Genomic DNA, 21,756 nt, shown 5'->3' with positions numbered 1-21,756 from the left:
ATTTGGATTTCATTTGTAATGTTTGTAAAAGTTTGGCTTAAATCGCTAAAAAGGTGAAACGTTTGGATTTGTTTTGTAACGTTTTAAACGTTTGGATTGATTTTGTAACGTTTTAAAAGTTTGGCCTAAATCGATAAAAAGTGAAACGTTTGGATTTGTTTCGTAACGTTTTTAAATGTTTGGCCTAAATTGCTAAAAAGGAGAAACGTGTTGATTTGTTTTGTAACGTTTTAAACGGTTGGATTTGTTTCATAACGTTTTAAACGTTTGGCGTAAATCGCTAAAAAGGTGAAACGTTTGGATTTGTTTCGTAACGTTTTTAAACGTTTGGCCGAAATCGTTAAAAAATGAAGCGTTTAGATTAGTTTCGTAACATTTTAAACTTTTGGCTTAAATCGCTAAAATGGAGAAACGTTTGGATGTGTTTCGTAATGTTTTAAACGTTTGGATTTGTTTCGTAACGTTTTAAACGGTTGGCGCAAATCGCTAATAAGGTGAAACAGTTGGATTTGTTTCGTAACTTTTGTAAACGTTTGGCTTTAATTGCTAAAAAGGGGAAACGTTTGGATTGGTTTCATAACGTTTTAAACGTTTAGCTTAAATCGCTAAAAATGTGAAATGTTTGGATTTATTTCATAATGTTTCTAAACGTTGGCTTAAATCACTAAAAGGGGAAACGTTTGGATTGGTTTCGTAACGTTTTAAACGTTTGGCTTAAATCGCTAAAAAGGTAAAACGTTTGGATTTGTTTAGCAACATTTGTAAATGTTTGGCTTAAATCGCTAAAACGTAGAAACGTTTGGATTTGTTTTGTAATGTTTTAAACGTTTGGATTTGTTATATAACGTTTTAAACGTTTGTCTTACATCACTAATAAGGGGAAACGTTTGGATTTGTTTCGTAACGTATGTAAACGTTTGGCTTAAATTGCTAAAAAGGTTAAACGTTTGGATTGGTTTCTCAACGTTTTAAACGTTGGGCTTAAATCGCTAAAAAGGTGAGACGTTTGGATTTATTTCGTAACGTTTGTAAACGTTTGCCTTAAATTGCTAAAAAGGTGAGACTTTTGGATTAGTTTCGTAACGTTTTAAACGTTTGGCTTAATTCGCTAAAAAGGTTAAACGTTTAGATTGGTTTCGTAGCGTTTGTAAATGTTTGGCCTAAATCGCTAAAAGGAAGAAACGTTTGGATTTTTTTGTGGCGTTTTAAACGTTTGCATTTGTTTCTTAACGTTTTAAATGTTTGGCTTAAATCGCTAAAAATGTGAAACGTTTGGATTTGTTTCGAAATGTTTGTAATAGTTTGGCTTAAATCGCTAAAACGGAGAAACATTTTGATTTGTTTTTTAATGTTTCAAACATTTGGATTTGCTTCGTAACGTTTTAAACGTTTAGCTTAAATCGCTAAAAAGGTGTAACGTTTGGATTTGTTTCGTAACGTTTGTAAACATTTGGCTTAAATCGCTAAAAAAGGGAAACGTTGATTGGTTTCGTGACGTTTTAAACGTTTGCTTAAATCACTAAAAAGGGAACAATTGGATTTGTTTCATAACATTTGTAATCATTTGGCTGAAATCGTTAAAACAGAGAAACGTTTAGATTTGTTTTGTTACGTGTTATACGTTTAGATTTGTTTCGTAACATTTTAAATGTTGGCTTAAATCGCTAAAAAGGTGAACGTTTGGATTTGTTTCTTAACGTTTCTAAACGTTTGGCTTAAATCGCTAAAAATGTGAAACATTTCGCTTGGTTTCTCAACGTTTTGAACGTTTGGCTTAAATTGCTAAAAAGGTGAAACGTTTGGAATTATTTCGTAACGTTTGGTTTAAATCGCTAAAAAGGTGAAACATTTGGTTTCGTAACGTTTTAAACGTGTGGCTTAAATCGCTAAAAAGGCGAAACGTTTAGATTTGTTTCGTAATGTTTGTAAACATTTGGCTTAGATCGCTAAATGGAAGAAACGCTTAGATTTATTTTGTAATGTTTTAAACGTTTGGATTTGTTTCGTAATGTTTTAAACGTTTGGCTTAAATAGCTAAAAAGGCGAAAAGTTTGGATTTCTTTCGTAACGTTTGTAAACATTTGGCTTAAATCGCTAACACGGAGAAACGTTTGGATTTGTTTTGTAACATTTTAGAAGTTTGGATTTGTTTCGTAACCTTTTAGACGTTTGGCTTGAATCGCTACAAAGGTGAAACAATTGGATTTGTTTCGTAACATTTGTAAACTTTTGGCCTAGATTGCTAAAAAGGTGAACGTTTGGATTTGTTTCGCAACGTTTGGCTTAAATCGCTAAAAAGGTGAATCATTTGGATTTGTTTCGTAACATTTGTAAACGTTTGGCTTAAATCACTAAAAAGGTGAAACATTTGGATTGGTTTCGTAACGTTTTAAACGTTTGGCTTAAATCGCTAAAAAGGTGAAACATTTAGATTTGTTTCGTAATTTTTGTAAACGTTTGGCTTAAATCGCTAAAAGGAAGAAACGTTTGGATTTGTTTTGTAACGTTTTAAACGTTTGGATTTGTTTTGTAATGTTTTAAGCATTTTGCTTAAATCAATAAAAAGGTGAAACATTTGTATTTTTTTTTGTAACATTTGTTAACATTTGGCCTAAATCGCAAACACAGAGAAACGTTTGGATTTGTTTCGTAATGTTTAAAACGTTTGGATTTGTTTCATAACCTTTTAAACGTTCGGCTTAAATCGCTAAAGAGGTGAAACATTTGGATTTGCTTCGTAACATTTGTAAACGTTTGAACTAAATAGCTAAAAAGGTGATACGTTTGGATTTGTTTCATAATATTTTAAACGTTTAGTTTAAATCGCGAAAAAGGGAAACATTTGGATTTGTTTCATAACGTTTGTATATGTTTGGCTTATATTGTTGAAACGGAGAAACGTTTGGATTTGTTTTGTAATGTTTTAAGCGTTTGGATTTGTTTCGTAATGTTATAAACGTTTGGCTTAAATCGCTAAAAAGGGGAAACGCTTGGATTTGTTTCGTATTGTTTGTAAACGTTTGGCTTAAATTGCTAAAAAGGTGAAACATTTGGATTGGTTTTTTAACGTTTTAAACATTTGGCTTAAATCGCTAAAAAGGTTAAACATTTGGATGTATTTCTTAACGTTTGTAAACGTTTGGCTTAAATCGCTAAAAAGGTCAAATGTTTGGATTGGTTTCGTAATGTTTTAAATGTTTGGCTTAAATCGCTAAAAAGGTGAAACGTTTGGATTTGTTTCGTAAAATTTGTAAACATTTGGCCTAAATCGCTGAAAAGGGAAACGTTTGGATTTGTTTTGTAATGTTTGTAAACGTCTTGCTTAAATCGCTAAAAAGGTGAAACATTTGGATTTGTTTCGTAACGTTTGTAAACGTTTGGCAAAAATCGCTAAAATGGTGAAACGTTTGGATTGGTTTCGTAACGTTTTAAACGTTTGGTTTAAATTGCAAAAAGGTGAAACGTTTAGATTTGTTTAGTATTTTTTGTTAACGTTTGGCTTACATCGCTGAAAAGGGGAAACGTTTACATTTGTTTCGTAATGTTTGTAAATGTTTGGCTTAAATCGCTAAAAGGAAGAAACATCTGGATTTGTTTTGTTATGTTTTAAATGTTTGGATTTGTTTCGTAATGTTTTAAATATTTGGCTTAAATCGCTAAAAAGGTGAAACGTTTGGATTTGTTTGGTGACGTTTGTAAACGTTTGGCTTAAATCGCTAAAACGGAGAAACTTTTGGATTTGTTTTGTAACGTTTTAAACGTGTCGATTTGTTTCGTAACGTTTTGCTTAAATTGCTAAAAAGGTGAAACGTTTGGATTGGTTTCGTAATGTATTAAACATTTGGCTTAAATCACTAAAAAGGTGAAACGTTTGGATTTGTTTCCTAACATTTGTGAACCTTTGGCTAAATCGCCAGAACGGAGAAACGTTGGAATATGTTTTGTAACGTTTTAAACGTTTGGATTTGCTTCGTAATGTTTTAAACATTTGGCTTAATTCGCTTAACAGATAAAACATTTGGATTTGTTTTGTAATGTTATTTAATGTTTCGCTTAAATTGCTAAAAAGGAGAAACATTTGGATTTGTTTCGTAACGTTTTAAAAGTTTGGCTTAAATCGCTAAAAAAGTGAAACGTTTGGATTTGTTTCGTAACGTTTTAAACATTTACTTAAATTGCTAAAAAGGTGAAACGTTTGGATTTGTTTCGTAATGTTTGTAAACGTTTCGCTTAAATCGCTAAAAAGGGGAAATGTTTGGATTGGTTTCGTAACGTTTTAAACGCTTGGCTTCAATCGCTTAAAAGGTGAAACGTTTAGATTTGTTTCGTAACGTTTGTAAGAGTTTGGCTTAAATCGCTAAAATGAAGAAATGTTTGGATTTGTTTTATAACATTCTATACGTTTGGATTTTTTTCGTAACGTTTTAAACGTTTGGCATCAATCGCGAAAAAGGTGAAACGTTTGGATTTGTTTCTTATCGTTTGTAAACGTTTGGCTTAAATCACTAAAAAGGGGAAACATTTGGATTGGTTTCTTAACGTTTTAAACGTTTGGCTTAAATCGCTAAAAGGGGGAAACATTTGGTTTTGTTTTGTACCGTTTGGCATAAATTGCTAAAATATAGAAAAGTTTGGATTTGTTTTGTAACGTTTTAAAAGTTTGGATTTGTTTCGTAACATTTTTAACGTTTCTCATAAATCGGTAAAAAGGTGAAACATATGGATTTGTTTCGTAACGTTTGAAAATGTTTGGCTTAAGTTGCTAAAAAGGTGAAACGTTTGGATTCGTTTCGTAACTTTTTAAACGTTGGCTTAAATCTTTAAAAAGGTGAAACATTTGGATTTGTTTTATAACTTTTGTAAACGTTTGGCTTAAATTGCTAAAACGAAGAAAAGCATAGATTTGTTTGGTAACATTTGAAACGTTTGGATTTTTTGTAACGTTTTAAACGTTTGGCTTAAATCGCTAAAACGGAGAAACGTTTGAATTTATTTCGTAACGTTTTAAACGTTTGGATTTGTTTCGTAACGTCTTAAACGTTTGGCTTAAATTGCTAAAAAGACGAAATGTTTGGATTTGTTTCAAAATGTTTATAAACGTTTGGCCTAAATCACTAAAATGGTGCAACGTTTGGATTGTTTTCATATCGTTTTAAATGTTTGTCTTAAATCGCTAAAAATGGGAAACGTTTGGATTTATTTCGTAATGTTTGTAAACGTTTCACTTAAATTGCTAAGAAGGAGAAAGGTTTGGATTTGTTTTGTAACGTCTTAAACGTTTGGATTTGTTTTAAACGTTTGGATTAAATCGCTAAAAAGGTGAAACATTTTGATTTGTTTCGTAAAGTTTGTAAACGTTTGGCTTAAATCTCTAAAAAGGGGAAACGTTTGGATTGTTTTCGTAACGTTTTAAACATTTGGCTTAAACCGCTAAAAAGGTGAAACGTTTGATTTTGTTTCGTTACGTTTGTAAACGTTTGACTTAAATCGCTAAAACAGAGAAACGTTTGGATTTGTTTTGTAACGTTTTAAACGTTCGGATTTGTTTCATAACGTTTTAAACGTTTGGCTTAAATCGCTAAAAAGGTGAAACGTTTTGATTTGTTTCATATTGTTTGTAAACCTTTCCTTTAATCGCTAAAAAGGTGAAACGTTTGGATTTGTTTCGTATCGTTTTAAAGGTTTCGATTGGTTTCGTAAAATTTTAAACGTTTGGATTTGTTTCATGACTTTTTAAATGTTTGGATTTGTTTCGTAACGTTTGTAAACGTTTGGCTTAAATCGCTAAATTGTGAAACGTTTGGATTTGTTTCGTAACGTTTGAAAACGTTTTGTTTAAATCGTTAAAAAGGTGAAACGTTTGGATTTGTTTCGTAACGTTTGTGAGCATTTGGCCTAAATTGCTAAAAAGGTGAAACGTTTTGATTGTTTTTGTACCATTTAAAATGTTTGTCTTAAATCGCAAAAAATGGGAAACGTTTTGATTTTTTCCGTAACGTTTCTAAACGTTTGACTTAAATCGCTAAAAAGGAGAAACGTTTGGATTTGTTTTGTAATGTTTTAAACGTTTGGATTTGTTTCGTAACGTTTTAAATGTTTGGCTACAATCGCTAAAAAGGTGAAACGTTTGGATTTGTTTCGTAACGTTTGTAAACATTTGGCTTAAATTGCTAAAACGAAGAAACGTGTAGATTTATTTTGTAACATTTGAAACGTTTGAATTTGTTTTGTAACGTTTTAAACGTTTGGCTTAAATCACTAAAACATAGAAATGATTTGATTTATTTTGTAACGTTTTAAACGTTTGGATTTGTTTCGTAACGTTTTAAACGTTTGGCTTAAATCGCTAAAAAGGGAAATGTTTTGATTGGTTTCGTAAAGTTTTAAACGTTTTGCTTAAATCGCTAAAAATGTGAAAAGTTTGGATTTGTTTCGTAATGTTTGTAAACGTTTGGCTTAAATCGCTAAAACATAGAATTGTTTGGATTTGTTTTGTAACGTTCTATACCTTTGGATTTTTTTCGTAACGTTTTAAACGTTTGGATTCAATAGCTAAAAAGGTGAAACGTTTGGATTTGTTTCGTAACGTTGTAAACGTTTGGCTTAAATCACTAAAAAAAGGAAACATTTGGATTGGTTTCATAACGTTTTAAATGTTTGACTTAAATCGGTAAAAAGGGGAAACATTTGGTTTTGTTTTGTAACGTTTGTAAACGTTTGCCTTAAATCGCGAAAATAGAGAAATGTTGGGATTAGTTTTGTAACGTTTTAAACGTTTCGGTTAAATCACTAAAAACAGGAAATGTTTAGATTTGTTTCGTAACGTTTGTAAACGTTTGGCTTAAATCGTTAAAAAGGTTAAACGTTTGGATTTGTTTCGAAACGTTTGTATACGTTAGGCTTAAATCGCTAAGAAGGAGAAACGTTTGGATTTGTCTTGTATTGTTTGTAAACGTTTGGCCTAAATCGCTAAAATTGTGCAACGTTTAGATTTTTTTCATACTGTTTTAAATATTTGTCTTAAATCGCTAAAAATGGGAAACGTTTTGATTTGTTTCGTAACGTTTAAATCGCTAAAAATGGGAAACGTGTGTATTTGTTTCGTAACATTTGTAAACGTTTAACTTAAATCGCTAAAAAGGAGAAACAATTGGATTTTATTTGTAATGTTTTAAACGTTTGGATTTGTTTCGTAACGTTTGGCTTAAATCGCTAAAAACGTGAAACGTTTGGATTTGTTTCGTAACGTTTGTAAATGCTTGGCTTAAATCGTTAAAAACGGGAAACGTTTGACTTTGTTTCGTTACGTTTGCAAATGTTTGGCTTAAATCGCTAAAACAGAGAAATGTTAGGATTTGTTTTGTAACGTTTAAAATGTTTAGATTTGTTTCAAAACGTTTGAAAACGTTTGGCTTAAATCGCTAAAAAGGTGAAACGTTTGGATATGTTTTGTAACGTTTGTAAACGTTTGGCTTAAATCGCTAAAAAGGTGAAACGTTTTGATTTGTTTCGTAACGCCTGTAAACGTTTCCTTAAATTTTAAAAAGGTGAAAAGTTTGGGTTTGTTTCGTATCGTTTTTAGCGTTTGAATTGGTTTTGTAATGGTAAATTTGTTTCGTAACGTTTTAAACGTTTGGTTTCAATCGCTAAAAAGGTGAAACGTTTGGATTTGTTTTGTAACGTTTGTAAACGTTTGGCTTAAATCTATATAAAAAGGAAACATTGGGTTTTGTTTTGTAACGTTTGTAAACGTTTGGCTTAAATCGCTAAAATAGAGAAACGTTTTGATTAGTTTTGTAACGGTTTAACTGTTTGGATTTGTTTCGTAACATTTTAAACGTTTCGCTTATATCGCTAAAAAGGTGAAATATTTGAATTTGTTTCGTAACGTTTGTAAACGTTTGACTTCAATTGCTAAAAAGGTGAAACATTTTGATTGGTTTCTTAACTTTTTAAACGTTTGGCTTAAAATGCTAAAAAGGTGAAACAATTGGATTTGTTTCGTAATGTTTGTAAACGTTTGGCTTAAATTGCTAAAACGAAGAAACGTGTAGATATTTTTGTAACATTTGAAACTTTTGGATTTGTTATGTAACGTTTTAAACGTTTGGCTTAAATCGCTAAAACGGAGAAACGTTTGGATTTATTTTGTAACGTTCTTAAATCGCTAAAAAGGGGAAATGTTTGGATTGGTTTCGTAACGTTTTAAACGCTTGACTTCAATCGCTAATAAGGTGAAACGTTTGGATTTGTTTCGTAACGTTTGTAAACGTTTGGCTTAAATCGCTAAAACAGAGAAACGTTTGGATTTCTTTTATAACGTTCTATATGTTTGGATTTTTTTCGTAAAATTTTAAACGTTTGGCATCAATCGCTAAAAAAGTGAAACATTTGGATTTATTTCGTAACTTTTGTAAATGTTTGGCTTAAATCACTAAAAAAGGAAACATTTGGATTGGTTTCTTAACGTTTTAAACGTTTGGCTTAAATCGCTAAAAAGGGGAAACATTTGGTTTTGTTTTGTACCGTTTGTAAACGTTTGGCTTAAATTGCTAAAAAATAGAAAAGTTTGGATTAGTTTTGTAACATTTTAAAAGTTTGGATTTGTTTCGTAACATTTTTAACGTTTCTCATAAATCGGTAAAAAGGTGAAACATATGGATTTGTTTCATAACGTTTGAAAACGTTTGGCTTAAGTTGCTAAAAAGGTGAAACATTTGAATTGGTTTCATAACTTTTTAAATGTTGGCTTAAATCTCTAAAAAAGTGAAACATTTGGATTTATTTTGTAACTTTTGTAAACGTTTGACTTAAATCGCTAAAATGAAGAAAAGCGTAGATTTGTTTTGTAACATTTGAAACGTTTGGATTTTTTGTAACGTTTTAAACGTTTGGCTTAAATCGCTAAAACGGAGAAACTTTAGAATTTATTTCGTAACGTTTTAAAAGTTTGGATTTGTTTCGTAATGTCTTAAACGTTTGGCATAAATTGCTAAAAAGACAAAACGTTTGGATTTGTTTCAAAATGTTTGAAAACGTTTTGCCTAAATCACTAAAATGGTACAACGTTTGGATTGTTTTCATATCGTTTTAAATGTTTGTCGTAAATCGCTAAAAATGGGAAACGTTTGGATTTATTTCGTAACGTTTGTAAATGTTTCATTAAATCGCTAAGAAGGAGAAACGTTTGGATTTGTTTTGTAACGTCTTAAACGTTTGGATTTGTTTCGTAACATTTTAAACGTTTGGCTTTGTAATACCCCGTAAATTTTCAGCGTTTTTCCGACAAATTTTCTGATCATTAGGAAGTAAAAATCAAAGTTAATGGTCGGGTTCGTGTTGGTTCGTGAGTGACTTGATTTGCCATAAAAAATTTTAAATCAAATAAAAAGAAAAAAAAGGAATTTAATGGATTCTCGTTCGAGAATTAAGATTCTCGAACGAGAATCACCTTCAAGGCCTGGTCTCGTACGAGACCAGGGGTTCTCGAACGAGAACCAATCCCAAATGGGCTGTTCTCGTTCGAGAACATAACAGCCATGGTGAGCCTCTCATCCAGCCCACTTCGCACTCGTTTTTGACCTAATTCCTCTCGATATTTAAGGATGTTTTCTAAATAGAAAATCTTCACCACGCTGCTAATAAACCCTAGCCGTCTTCCTCTTGCTCGTTCGCTGAGAAACGAAATAGTTATCGTCCTCCAAAGGTCGCTGTCCGGTAAGTTTCTTTAACTCATTGATTTCAGTTTTCGGTTTTGAACGGCATTCCGTATTTTTGACCGTTTCGATCTCAGACGTTGTAGACTCAATTCTCTACGTTTCCCTATCGTTTACGCCAAACAGTACGCTATGGATCTCGTTCCATTCGCCGTACGGTTATCGTTTTGAAATGTTTAATACTGTTCTTGGCAAATTCATGTTACTGCCGAATACTCCTACTCCCTTTGGCCATGAATTTTGATGGTTTATGGTTGTGAATCTTTTAATATATCGTTATAAATCGTCTTAGCTTCGGTTTGAGATTGTTTCCATCGCCATTTTTCACCATAACAGATTGTTATGTCACCGCCGTTGCCTATTATTGATTTACTTCGATGGGCATGTGATTTTGATTTAATTCTTGATCACTAGGGTTATTGTTTTATCAAGAATGATGATATTATAGCTTGAAACAATGGCTTAAGGTTATGAGTTAGGTTCAATAAGCAATAGAAATGGTGGATGGTTGAGATGTATGTAATAGGCGGGATTATTTGGTTTTAAAAGGTAGAGGATGGCTAAATAGCCATTGTAATCACCAAAATATTTTGCTTAAAACAAATAAATCCTTAAGGTTAAACTTTAACTAATACTTTGAATTTTGTTTGATTTATAAATTAGATATTTAAAACGATAGTTATTTATAAAATGAGCTAATATAATTACTCGGGTAATTATATTTAATTTCGAATTTCGATTTGGTATAAATTGGCTAAATTACAATTTAGCCTTAAATGTTTTTAAAATTTATTGAAGTAAGTTTTTGATTAATAATGTTATATTTGGTTTTAATTATAAACAAAAGCAATTAATTTGATTTCGGATATCAAATTGGCTAAAGTACAATTTAGTCCCTAATTGGCTAAAGTATAGTTTAGTCCCTAATTGGCTAATGTACAATTTAGTCCATAAACTTTTATAAACCTTAAATGATTAGGTTTTTGGGTTGTAACTTGGCTTACTTGAAATTTAAGTTATTGAGTTCTGCTTTTAAAATGGTTTATTATTTTATGGAATTATTTTATAAATATAAACTCGGGTTTATATTTGATAAACGTTTTGAGTCGGGTTAGACTTGGGTCACCCGACAAGTGAGGTTAGCTTGGTAGTTATTAGTAACTCGGCTAACCCACTATTTTGAAATTAATTATTATTTAAAGATTAATAAATAATATATATAAATTGGATTTTAAAGCGAGAACTCAATAGACTTATATTAATTGGGCTTTATTACCTAATGGGTATTTTTTTGTGTTCTGGCTTGTGTTATTCCGACGTGTTATTTGTGCTAGTCCTATTTGGTGTCTAGTACTCTCTAGAGTTAGGGTCTGTTTTTAATAATTATTTTATTTGTTTAGACCCATCTATTGTTCGTGCTCCAAAGGCGAACCAGGATTAGTTGCTTGCCGGTTTTCACGTGGATTAGTAAGCTGTGAGTTTGTACTTACTATTTACCGCTTTATTAAGTAAATTGTTATTTTAATATTAAATATATATACTGTACGTATATTTCGAACTGTTTTTATATTATGGCTTTTAGTTGGAACATGCTACCTAATGGGCATCATTAGGACTGCGTGCGCACCGGTATTGATCTGGGTAAGTTATATATGGAAATGTGGTAACTCGGTGTGAGCATAGCTCTCGGGACCAGGTAGAGTAACTCGGTGTAGCTCAGCTCTCGGGACTCTGGTATAAGTGTGGTCAGTGGTAAATCGGTGTAGCTCAGCTCTCGGGACCAGACCTATTGGATTATATTGTTTATTTAGAATTGTGGATTAGGTTTCCAACTATTATTCGTAATATCGTTATTAAATATTTTAAACGGTTTTAAAAGTTTTCCACTTAATAAATGTAGATAGTGGTATAAACTCATCTCAGTATATCTGACCCCGTTGTTTTACCAATTTTTTCCAGGGTTATGATCTGAGAGAGTCTGGTGATCTCCCATTTACTTTTCCTCGGAGGTTCCATTTATTTTTGATAAGCTGTAAAACTGTTTTATTCTTAGACCGCAGTAGTAACTAGACGTCTTTATTATTATTATATATTTTGTCGAATTGGTTCGACTGGTTATATTGCTTTGGTATGTTATATTATTTACATTGGTTTATGATAAATCTATTTTAGACTCGGAATTGGATAAGCATGTTATATTAACTGTTGAATATTATAATTGCTAGATTTAGGCTGAAGTCTCGGTTGCCCCCGAGCATTGGTTTTCTGCAGGTTTATGTGTTTATATGTTAATTGAAAGGCTAGCAACGGGTTTTGGTACTACATTACCCATACCCTAACGCCGGTCGCAATTCATGAAAATGGGTCGTGACAAACTTGGTATCAGAGCTTTGGTTTCAAACCAAGGCCATTTGCTTGCTATGTGTTTACTCTGTTAAGTATGGTTGTGTCTTAGGAACTGCTGCGGATATAGGTTTCTGTCATGTCTTTAAAAACGTCATCTTTTGATTTTAAAATATTTTTCCTATACCAATAGGATTGCGTCGAGTCAGTCTTTATATGTTGATTTGATGTTGTTAAATGTTAATTTTATTTCACTTGGGTGAATATTTTAATGCTGTTGATTTCTCGGGAAGTCCTAATTGTTACTTGTTTTGTTTCATACTTGGGTATGAATTACGTGTTATTTAAATTGTTGTTGTTCAATCTTAGGATATGGACAACGTTGTTCGTACTCGTGCTTGTGCTGCGGTAGAGCAAGAAGCTGTGGCTGATGATGCGATTTCCATGGAATTCGATAAGAACGTACCACCAGTTTCGGCCAATGCTGGACGTGGTAGAGGTAGAGGTGCTGGCAGAGGTAGAGGCAGAGGAGCTGGTGCTGGTAGAGGTGGAGCTAGAGGACGTGGTGCAGCAGGTGTTCAGGCACCGAATGTGCAGCAGGCACCGGAGGTGCAACAGGCACCGAATATGCAGGCGTTCGACTTCACTACTTTCTTGGCTGGGATTTTCGAAATGCAGAACCACCTGGCTCTTATGCAAAATCAGTGTACTGTACTGGGTCAGTTAGCGCAGCAACAACAACCTCAGGCTGGTGCTGTAGCTGGTATGGGTGGACTTGCTGGTGTTGGTCACATTCCGACAGACAGAGAGATGGTGATGACCTACACTAAGTTGAATCCAACTTCTTTTGATGGTACTGGGGATGCTCTTGACTTTCTGGAAGAGTTTGAGTACAATAGTCAGAGAATTCAAGCTACTGATCGTCAATCAGTGATGCTTGTGGAGATGTCGCTGAAGGGTCCAGCTAAGGACTGGTTTCGCGATAACATTAGGCCAGAGATGGCTATATTGTCTTGGGCTGATTTTGTGACTAGGTTCAGAGGTTACTATCTACCTTTCTCTGTTACTGAGAATTTCAGAGAGAAGCTGTTAAGTTTGAAGAAAGGGGATATATCAGTGACAGACTACACTATAGAGTTTGTCCGTTTGGGGCGGTTTGCTACAGATCTACAGGGTGATCGTGGGCGAGTGAACGACCGCTATATCAGGGGTTTAGGCTCAGAATTTCTTCCTTTGCTGATAGGGGCAGACATGGAGTTTGCTCGGGTAGTGGACAATGCTCGACGGATGGAGAATTCGTTGATTCAGTTTGGGACGATCTCTGACCATTTCCAGAATCAGAAGGGAAAGAGTGATGTTCCTAGTGGGGGGCAACAGGCCCCAGTGCAGCATGGTAGTGGGAATTACTACAATGGCTCTTCTCAGGCCAACAAGGGGAGTCGCCGTACTCACAACAAAGGGAGGCATAGTGCTAGGAGTGCTCCGTACAGCTCTAGTAGCAGTGGGAGTAACCGTGGTTCAGGACGCGGGTACAGTGGTGGATTGAACATTCCGTTCTGCCAAAATTGCAGACGTAGGCACTATGGTCAGTGTCAGTTAGCTCCTGGAGGTTGTTTCTCTTGCGGCCAGCCGGGTCATTTTTCCAGGGAGTGTCCGACATCTGGGCAGCAGATGTCTAACTCCAGTGTGGCGCAGTCGTCTTACCAACAGCAGAGACCTGCGTTTACACAATCTGTAGGGTACTCTCAACCTGCAGCTTCTTTGGTGGCTAGCGGGGCCGAGGTTTTGGTGGCCGTGGTAACGGTGGTAGAGGTTCCAACAGTTACGGTACTGGGCAGAGTTCGCAACAGCAGCCGCAGGGTCAGGCTAGAGTGTTTGCTCTTACTCCTCAGGATGCGCGTGCATCAAATGGTGTGGTGCAAGGTACCATTCCGATTTCTTTTACTGATGCTTTGGTATTATTTGATGCGGGTGGAACCCATTCGTTTGTGTCTACATGTTTTGCTGGGAAATTGGGTATGTCACCATCTGTTTTGAGTGAACCTCTAGCTGTGTCTACACCTATGTCTGAAGGTGTAGTAGTGGACGTCATTTATCCTTCTTGTCCAGTGGTTATTCAGGGTAGAGAATTATGTGCTGATTTGATTGTGCTTGACGTTCTTTCTTTTGATGTCATTTGGGGATGGATTGGCTGTCGCGCCATTATGCTTCTATTGACTGTCGAGGGAAGTCAGTTGAGTTCAGGATTCCAGGTGATCTACCTTTTTCCTTTCAGGGAGAGAAGGCGGAGACACCTAAGAATCTGATTTCCACCATTAAGGCGAAGCGGATGTTAGGCAAGGGTTGCCAGGGTTACCTTGCTGTGGTTCGTGATTTGGAGGCTGATAGTGGTAATATGCATAATGTTCCGATAGTGAATGAATTCACTGATGTGTTTCCAGAGGAATTGCCTGGATTACCACCTGATCGTGATATTGAGTTTTGCATTGATGTGGTTTCTGGTACAGCTCCGATTTTGATACCGCCGTATCGGATGGCTCCTGCAGAGCTGAAGGAGTTGAAGGATCAGTTACAAGAATTGTTGGATAGCGGGTTCATCAGACCGAGTACTTCTCCATGGGGTGCTCCAGTTCTGTTTGTGAAAAAGAAGGACGGTTCCTTTCGACTGTGTATTGACTACAGACAGTTTAACAAGGCTACTGTCAAGAACAGATATCCTCTTCCTCGCATCAATGATTTGTTTGACCAGTTGCAGGGTGCGAAGTGTTTTTCCAAGATTGATTTGAGGTCTGGGTATCATCAGCTTCGGATCCGTGATGCAGATGTGCCTAAGACTGCTTTTCAGACTCGTTATGGACATTTTGAGTTTCTGGTTATGTTCTTTGGTCTGACAAACGCACCAGCAGCATTTATGGATATGATGAACAGAGTCTTCAAGCCATTTTTGGATCAATTTGTTATCGTCTTCATTGATGATATTTTGATCTATTCTCGGAGTGAGGAGGAGCATGTTTACCATTTGAGAACTATACTACAGACGTTGCGTGAGCATCAGTTGTATGCTAAGTTCTCAAAATGTGAGTTCTTGTTGGATCAGGTTACCTTTCTAGGACACGTAGTGTCGAAAGATGGGATCAAGGTTTATCCGAAGAAGATTGAAGCGGTTATGGATTGGCAGAGGCCGAGGTTAGTTACCGAGATCAGAAGTTTTTTGGGTTTAGCTGGCTACTATCGTCGGTTCGTGCAAGATTTTTCCAGAATATCTGCACCGTTGACTAAACTGACACAGAAGGGTGTTAAGTTTGAGTGGACTGACAAGTGGGAGGCGAGCTTTGAGAACCTCAAGGAGATTTTGACTACAGCTCCGGTGTTGGCATTGCCTTCTGGCATTGACGGTTTCACAGTGTATTGTGATGCGTCTCGGATTGGTTTGGGTTGCATTCTGATGCAACATGGACATGTGATTTCCTATGCTTCCCGTCAGTTGAAGAAGCATGAGGTGAATTACCCTACTCATGATTTAGAGTTGGCAGCTGTGGTTTTTGCGCTGAAAATTTGGAGACATTATTTGTATGGTGCTACTTGTGAGATTTTCAATGATCATAAGAGTCTGAAATATATCTTTGATCAGAGAGAATTAAGCTTGAGACAGAGGAGGTGGCTAGAATTGCTGAAAGACTATGACTGTACTATTCTGTACCATCCTTGTAAGGCTAATATGGTAGCCGATGCGTTGAGTCGCAAGTCTTCGGGCAGTCTGGCTCATTTTTCTGAGATTGGGCGTAGACCCATAATTAGAGAGTGGCACAGTTTGATAGCTTCAGGCTATGGTTTTCAGGTTTCTCAGGCTGGTTGTTTGTTAGCACAGTTACAAGTGCAACTTGTTTTGATTGATCGGATCAAAGCTTTACAAGCTGAGGATCCACAGTTGAAACGGATTATTGAGGAGGTTCAGCAGGATGGAAATTCTGAGTTTACTTTTGTGGATGGTGTTCTGAGACATGGTTCGAGATTGTGTGTTCCGGATTCAGATGGTTTGAGGGACCAGATTCTGGAAGAAGCGCACAAGTCTGCTTATAGTGTTCATCCGGGTTCTACTAAGATGTACCATGATCTTAAGGGTACCTACTGGTGGAGCGGGATCAAGAAGGATGTCGCTGAGTATGTTTCTAAGTGTCTGACTTGCCAGCAGGTAAAGCTGGAGCATCATAGACCTTTTGGCTATTTGCAACCACTACCTATTCCAGAGTGGAAGTGGGAGCGGATTGCCATAGATTTTGTTATTGGTTTGCCACGTACTCGATAGGGGTACGATTCCATCTGGGTGATAGTTGACCGTATGACCAAGTCAGCTCATTTCCTTCCGATTAAGGTTTCGTATACTGCTTTGAGGTTGGCTCACTTGTACATCGACAGGATTGTCTGTTTGCATGGTCTACCGGTTTCTATTGTGTAAGACAGAAGTTCTGTGTTTACTTCGACAGGATTGTCTGCGATTAACGTTTCTGCTTTTGTAATGTTTTAAACGTTTGGATTTGTTTCATAAAGTTTTAAACGTTTGGCTGAAATTGCTAAAAAGGTTAAACGTTTGGATTTGGTTCGTAACGTTTGTAGACGTTTGGCTTAAATCGCTAAAAATTAGAAACATTTGGATTGATTTCGTAACGGTTTAAACGTTTGGCTGAAATCGCTAAAAAGGTGAAACGTTTGGATTTATTTCGTAACGTTTGTTGACGTTTGGCTTAAATCGCTAATAAGGTGAAACATTCGGATTGTTTTCGTAACGTTTTAAACGTTTGGCTTAAATTGCTAAAAGGATGAAACGTTTATATTTATTTCGTAATGTTTGTAAACGTTTGGATTAAATCGCTAAAAGGAAGAAACGTTTGAATTTGTATTGTAACTTTTTAAACGTTTAGATTTGTTTCATAACGTTTTAAGCGTTTGGCTTAAATCGCTAAAAAAGTGAAACGTTTAGATTTGTTTCGTAAAGCTTGTAAATGTTTGGCTTAAATTGCTAAAACGGCGTTCATAACGTTTTAAACGTTTGGATTGGTTTCGTAACGTTTTAAACGTTGGATTTATTTTGTAACGTTTTAAACGTTTGGATTTGTTTCTTAACGTTTTAAACGTTTGGATTTGTTTCGTAACGTTTGTATACGTTTGGCTTTAATCGCTATAAAGGTGAAACGTTTGGATTTGTTTCGTAACGTTTGAAAACGTTTGGCTTAAATCGCTAAAAAGGGGAAACGTTTGGATTTGTTGAGTAACATTTGTAAACGTTTGTCTTAAATCGCTAAAACGGAGAAACATTTGGATTTGTTTTGTAATATTTTAAACGTTTAGATTTGCTTTGTAATGTTTTAAAGGTTTGGCTTAAATCGCTAAAAGGTGAAACGTTTGGATTTGTTTCGTAACGTTTGTAATCGTTTGGCTTAAATTGCTAAAAAAGGGAAACGTTTTGATTAGTTTCGTAACGTTTTAAACATTTGGCTTAAATCGCTAAAAAGAGAAACATTTGGATTTGTTTCATAACGTTTGGCTTAAATCGCTAAAAGGGAGAAACAATTGGATTTGTTTTGTAATGTTTTAAACGTTTGGATTTGTTTCGTAACATCTTAAACGTTTGGCTTAAACTGCTAAAAAGGTGAAACGTTTGAATTTGTTTTGTAATGTTGAAAAACGTTTGGCTTAAATCGCTAAAAAGGGGAAACGTTTGGATTTGTTGAGTAATGTTTGTAAACGTTTATCTTTAATTGCTAAAACGGAGAAACATTTTGATTTGTTTTGTAATGTTTTAAACATTTGGATTTGCTTTGTAATGTTTTAAAGGTTTGGTTTAAATCGCTAAAAGGGTGAAATGTTTGGATTTGTTTTGTAACGTTTGTAATCGTTTGGATTAAATCGCTAAAAAGGGAAAACATTTTGATTGGTTTCGTAACGTTTTATACATTTGGTTTAAATCGCTGTAAAGGGAAACATTTGGATTTGTTTCATAACGTGTGGCTTAAATCGCTAAAAGGGTGAAACATTTGGATTTGTTTTGTAACGTTTTAAACGTTTGGATTTGTTTCTTAACATTTTAAACAATTGGCTTAAATCACTAAAAAGGTGAAACATTTGGATTTGTTTCGTAACTTTTGTAAACGTTTGACTTAAACCGCTAAAAAGGTGAAATGTTTGGAATGGTTTCATAACATTTTAAATGTTTGGCTTAAACTAAAAAGGGGAAACATTTGGATTTGTTTCATAATGTTTGTAAACGTTTGGCTTAAAGAGCTAAAAAGCGGAAACATTTGGATTGGATTCGTAAGGTTTTAAACGTTAGGCTTGAATCGCCAAAAAGGTGAAACGTTTGGATTTCTTTCGTAACGTTTGTAAACGTTTGGCTTAAATCGCGAAAATGGCGATAACTTTGGATTTCTTTTGTAATGTTTTAAACGTTTGGATTTGTTTCGTAACGTTTTATATGTTTGGCTTAAATAGCTAAAAAGGTGAAACATTTGGATTTGTTTCGTAATGTTTTTAAATGTTTGGCTTAAATCGCTAAAAAGGGAAAACGCTTTGATTGGTTTCGTAATGTTTTAAACGTTTGACTTAAATTGCTACAAAGGGAAACATTTGGATTTGTTTCATAACGTTTGTAAACGTTTGGCTTAAATCGCTAAAAGGGAGAAACGTTTGGATTTGTTTTGTAATGTTTTAAACGTTTGGATTTGTTTCATAAAGTTTTAAACGTTTGGCTGAAATTGCTAAAAAGGTGAAACGTTTGGATTTGGTTCGTAACGTTTGTAGACGTTTGGCTAAAAATTAGAAACATTTGGATTGGTTTCGTAACGTTTTAAATGTTTGGCTTGAATAGCTAAAAAGTTGAAACGTATAGATTTGTTTCGCAATGTTTGTAAACGTTTGGTTTAAACCGCCAAAAGGAAGAAACGTTTAAATCGCTAAAAAGTGAAACGTTTGGATTTGTTTTATAACGTTTGTAAACGTTTGGCTTAATTCGCTAAAAAGGTGAAATGTTTGGATTTGTTTCGTAACGTTTTAGACGTTTGCCTTAAATTGCTAATTCGGAGAAACGTTTGGATTTGTTTCGTAACGTTTGTAAACGTTTGGCTTAAATCGCTAAAAAGGGGGAATGTTTGGATTGGTTTCGTAACGTTTTAAACATTTTGCTTAAATTACTAAAAAGGTGAAACATTTGAATTTGTTTCGCAATGTTTGTAAATGTTTGGCTTGTATCGCTAAAACGGAGAAAAGTTTGGATTTGTTTTGTTACGTTTTATATGTTTGGATTTGTTTCGTAATGTTTTAAACGTTTGGCTTAAATCGCTAAAAAGCGGAAACGTTTGGAATTGTTTCGTAACGTTTGTAAACGTTTGGCTTAAATCCCTAAAACAGAGACACATTTGGATTTGTTTTGTAACGTTTTAAACGTTTGGATTTGTTTCGAAACGTTTTGGCTTAAATCGCTAAAAAGGTTAAATATTTGGATTTGTTTCATAACGTTTGTAAATGTTTGGCTTAAATCGCTAAAAGGAAAAAACGTTTGGATTAGTTTTGTAACGTTTTAAAAGTTTGGACTGATTTCGTAACGTTTTAAAGGTTTGGCCTAAATCGCTAAAAGGGGAAACGTTTGGATTTGTTTCTTAACGTTTTTAAACGTTTGGCCTAAATCGCTAAAAAGGAGAAACGTGTTGATTTGTTTTGTAAAATTTGAAATGTTTGGATTTTTTTGTAACGTTTTAAACGGTTGGATTTGTTTCGTAACGTTTTAAACGTTTGGCGTAAATCGCTAAAAAGGAGAAATGTTTGGATATGTTTTGTAATGTTTTTAAACGTTTGGCCTGAATCGCTAAAAAAGTGAAACGTTTGGATTAGTTTCGTAACACTTTAAACTTTTGGCTTAAATTGCTAAGACAGAGAAACATTTGGATGTGTTTTGTAATGTTTTAAACGTTTAGATTTGTTTCGTAACGTTTTAAATGTTTGGCCTAAATAGCTATAAAGGTGATACTATCGGATTTGTTTCGTCACGTTTGTAAACGTTTTGCTTATATCGCTAAAAAGGGGAAATGTTTGGATTGGTTTCATAACATTTTAAACGTTTGGCTTAAATCGCTAAAAATGTGAAACGTTTGGATTTGTTTCGTAATGTTTGTAAATGTTTGGCTTCAATCGCTAAAACGAAGACTCGTTTGGATTTGTTTTGTGTTGTTTTAAAATGTTTAGATTTGTTTCGTAACGTTTTAAACGTTTGGCTTAAATCGCTAAAAAGGTGAAACGTTTGGATTTGTTTCCTAATTTTTGTAAACGTTTGGCTTATATCGACAAAAAGGGGAAACGTTTGGATTGGTTTCGTAACGTTTTAAACGTTTGGCTTAAATTGCTAAAAAGAGAAAAATTTGGATTTGTTTTATAAAATCGCTGAAACGGAGAAACGTTTGGATTTGTTTTGTAATGTTGTAAACGTTTTGATTTGTTTCGTAATGTTTTAAATGTTTGGCTTAAATCGCTAAAAAGGTGAAATGTTTGGATTTGTTTCTTAATGTTTGTAATCATTTGGCTTAAATCGCTAAAAAGGGGAAACGTTTGGATTGGTTTCGTAACGTTTTAAACGTTGAACTTTAATCGCTAAAAAGGTGAAACGTTTGGATTTATTTTGTAACGTTTGTAGACGTTTGGCTTCAATCGCTAATAAGGTAATACATTTGGATTGGTTTCGTAACGTTTTAAATGTTTGGCTTAAATTGCTAAAAAGGTGAAACATTTATATTTTATTTCGTAATGTTTGTAAACTTTTGGATTAAATCGCTAAAAGGAAGAAACGTTTGAATTTGTATTGTAACTTTCTAAACGTTTAGATTTGTTTCGTAACGTTTAAACTTTTGGCTTAAATCGCTAAATAGGTGAAACGTTTGGATTCGTTTTGTAACGCTTGTAAACGTTTGGCTTAAATTGCTAAAACGGCGAAACGTTTGGATTGGTTACGTAACGTTTTAAAAGTTTGGATTGGTTTCGTAACGTTTTAAACGTTTGGATTGGTTTCGTAACATTTTAAACGTTTGGATTTGTTTCGTAACGTTTTAAATGTTTGGATTTGTTTCTTAATGTTTTAAACGTTTGGATTTGTTTCGTAAGGTTTGTAAACGTTTGGCTTAAATCTCTAAAAAGGTGAAACACTTGGATTTGTTTCGTAACGTTTGAAAACGTTTGGCTTAAATCGCTAAAAAGGGGAAAAGTTTGGATTTGTTGAGTAACGTTTGTAAACGTTTGTCTAAAATCACTAAAACGAAGAAACATTTGGATTTGTTTTTTAATGTTTTAAACGTTTAGATTTGCTTTATAATGTTTTAAAGGTTTGGCTTAAATCGCTAAAAAGGTAAAACGTTTGGATTTGTTTCGTAACGTTTGTAATCGTTGGCTTAAATCGCTAAAAAGGGGAAATGTTTTAGTTTCGTAACGTTTTAAACATTTGGCTTAAATCGCTAAAAAGAGAAACATTTGGATTTGTTTCATAACGTTTGGCTTAAATCGCTAAAAAGGGAGAAACATTTGGATTTGTTTTGTAATGTTTTAAACATTTGGATTTGTTTCGTAACATATTAAACGTTTGGCTTAAATCGCTAAAAAGATGAAACGTTTGGATTTGTTGAGTAACGTTTTAAAACGTTTGGCTTAAATCCTTAAAAAGGGG

The sequence above is a fragment of the Mercurialis annua genome, linkage group LG5, assembly GCF_937616625.2.
Source record: "Mercurialis annua linkage group LG5, ddMerAnnu1.2, whole genome shotgun sequence".
Taxonomy (NCBI): Eukaryota; Viridiplantae; Streptophyta; class Magnoliopsida; order Malpighiales; family Euphorbiaceae; genus Mercurialis; species Mercurialis annua.
This window is presented reverse-complemented; position numbering follows the sequence as displayed.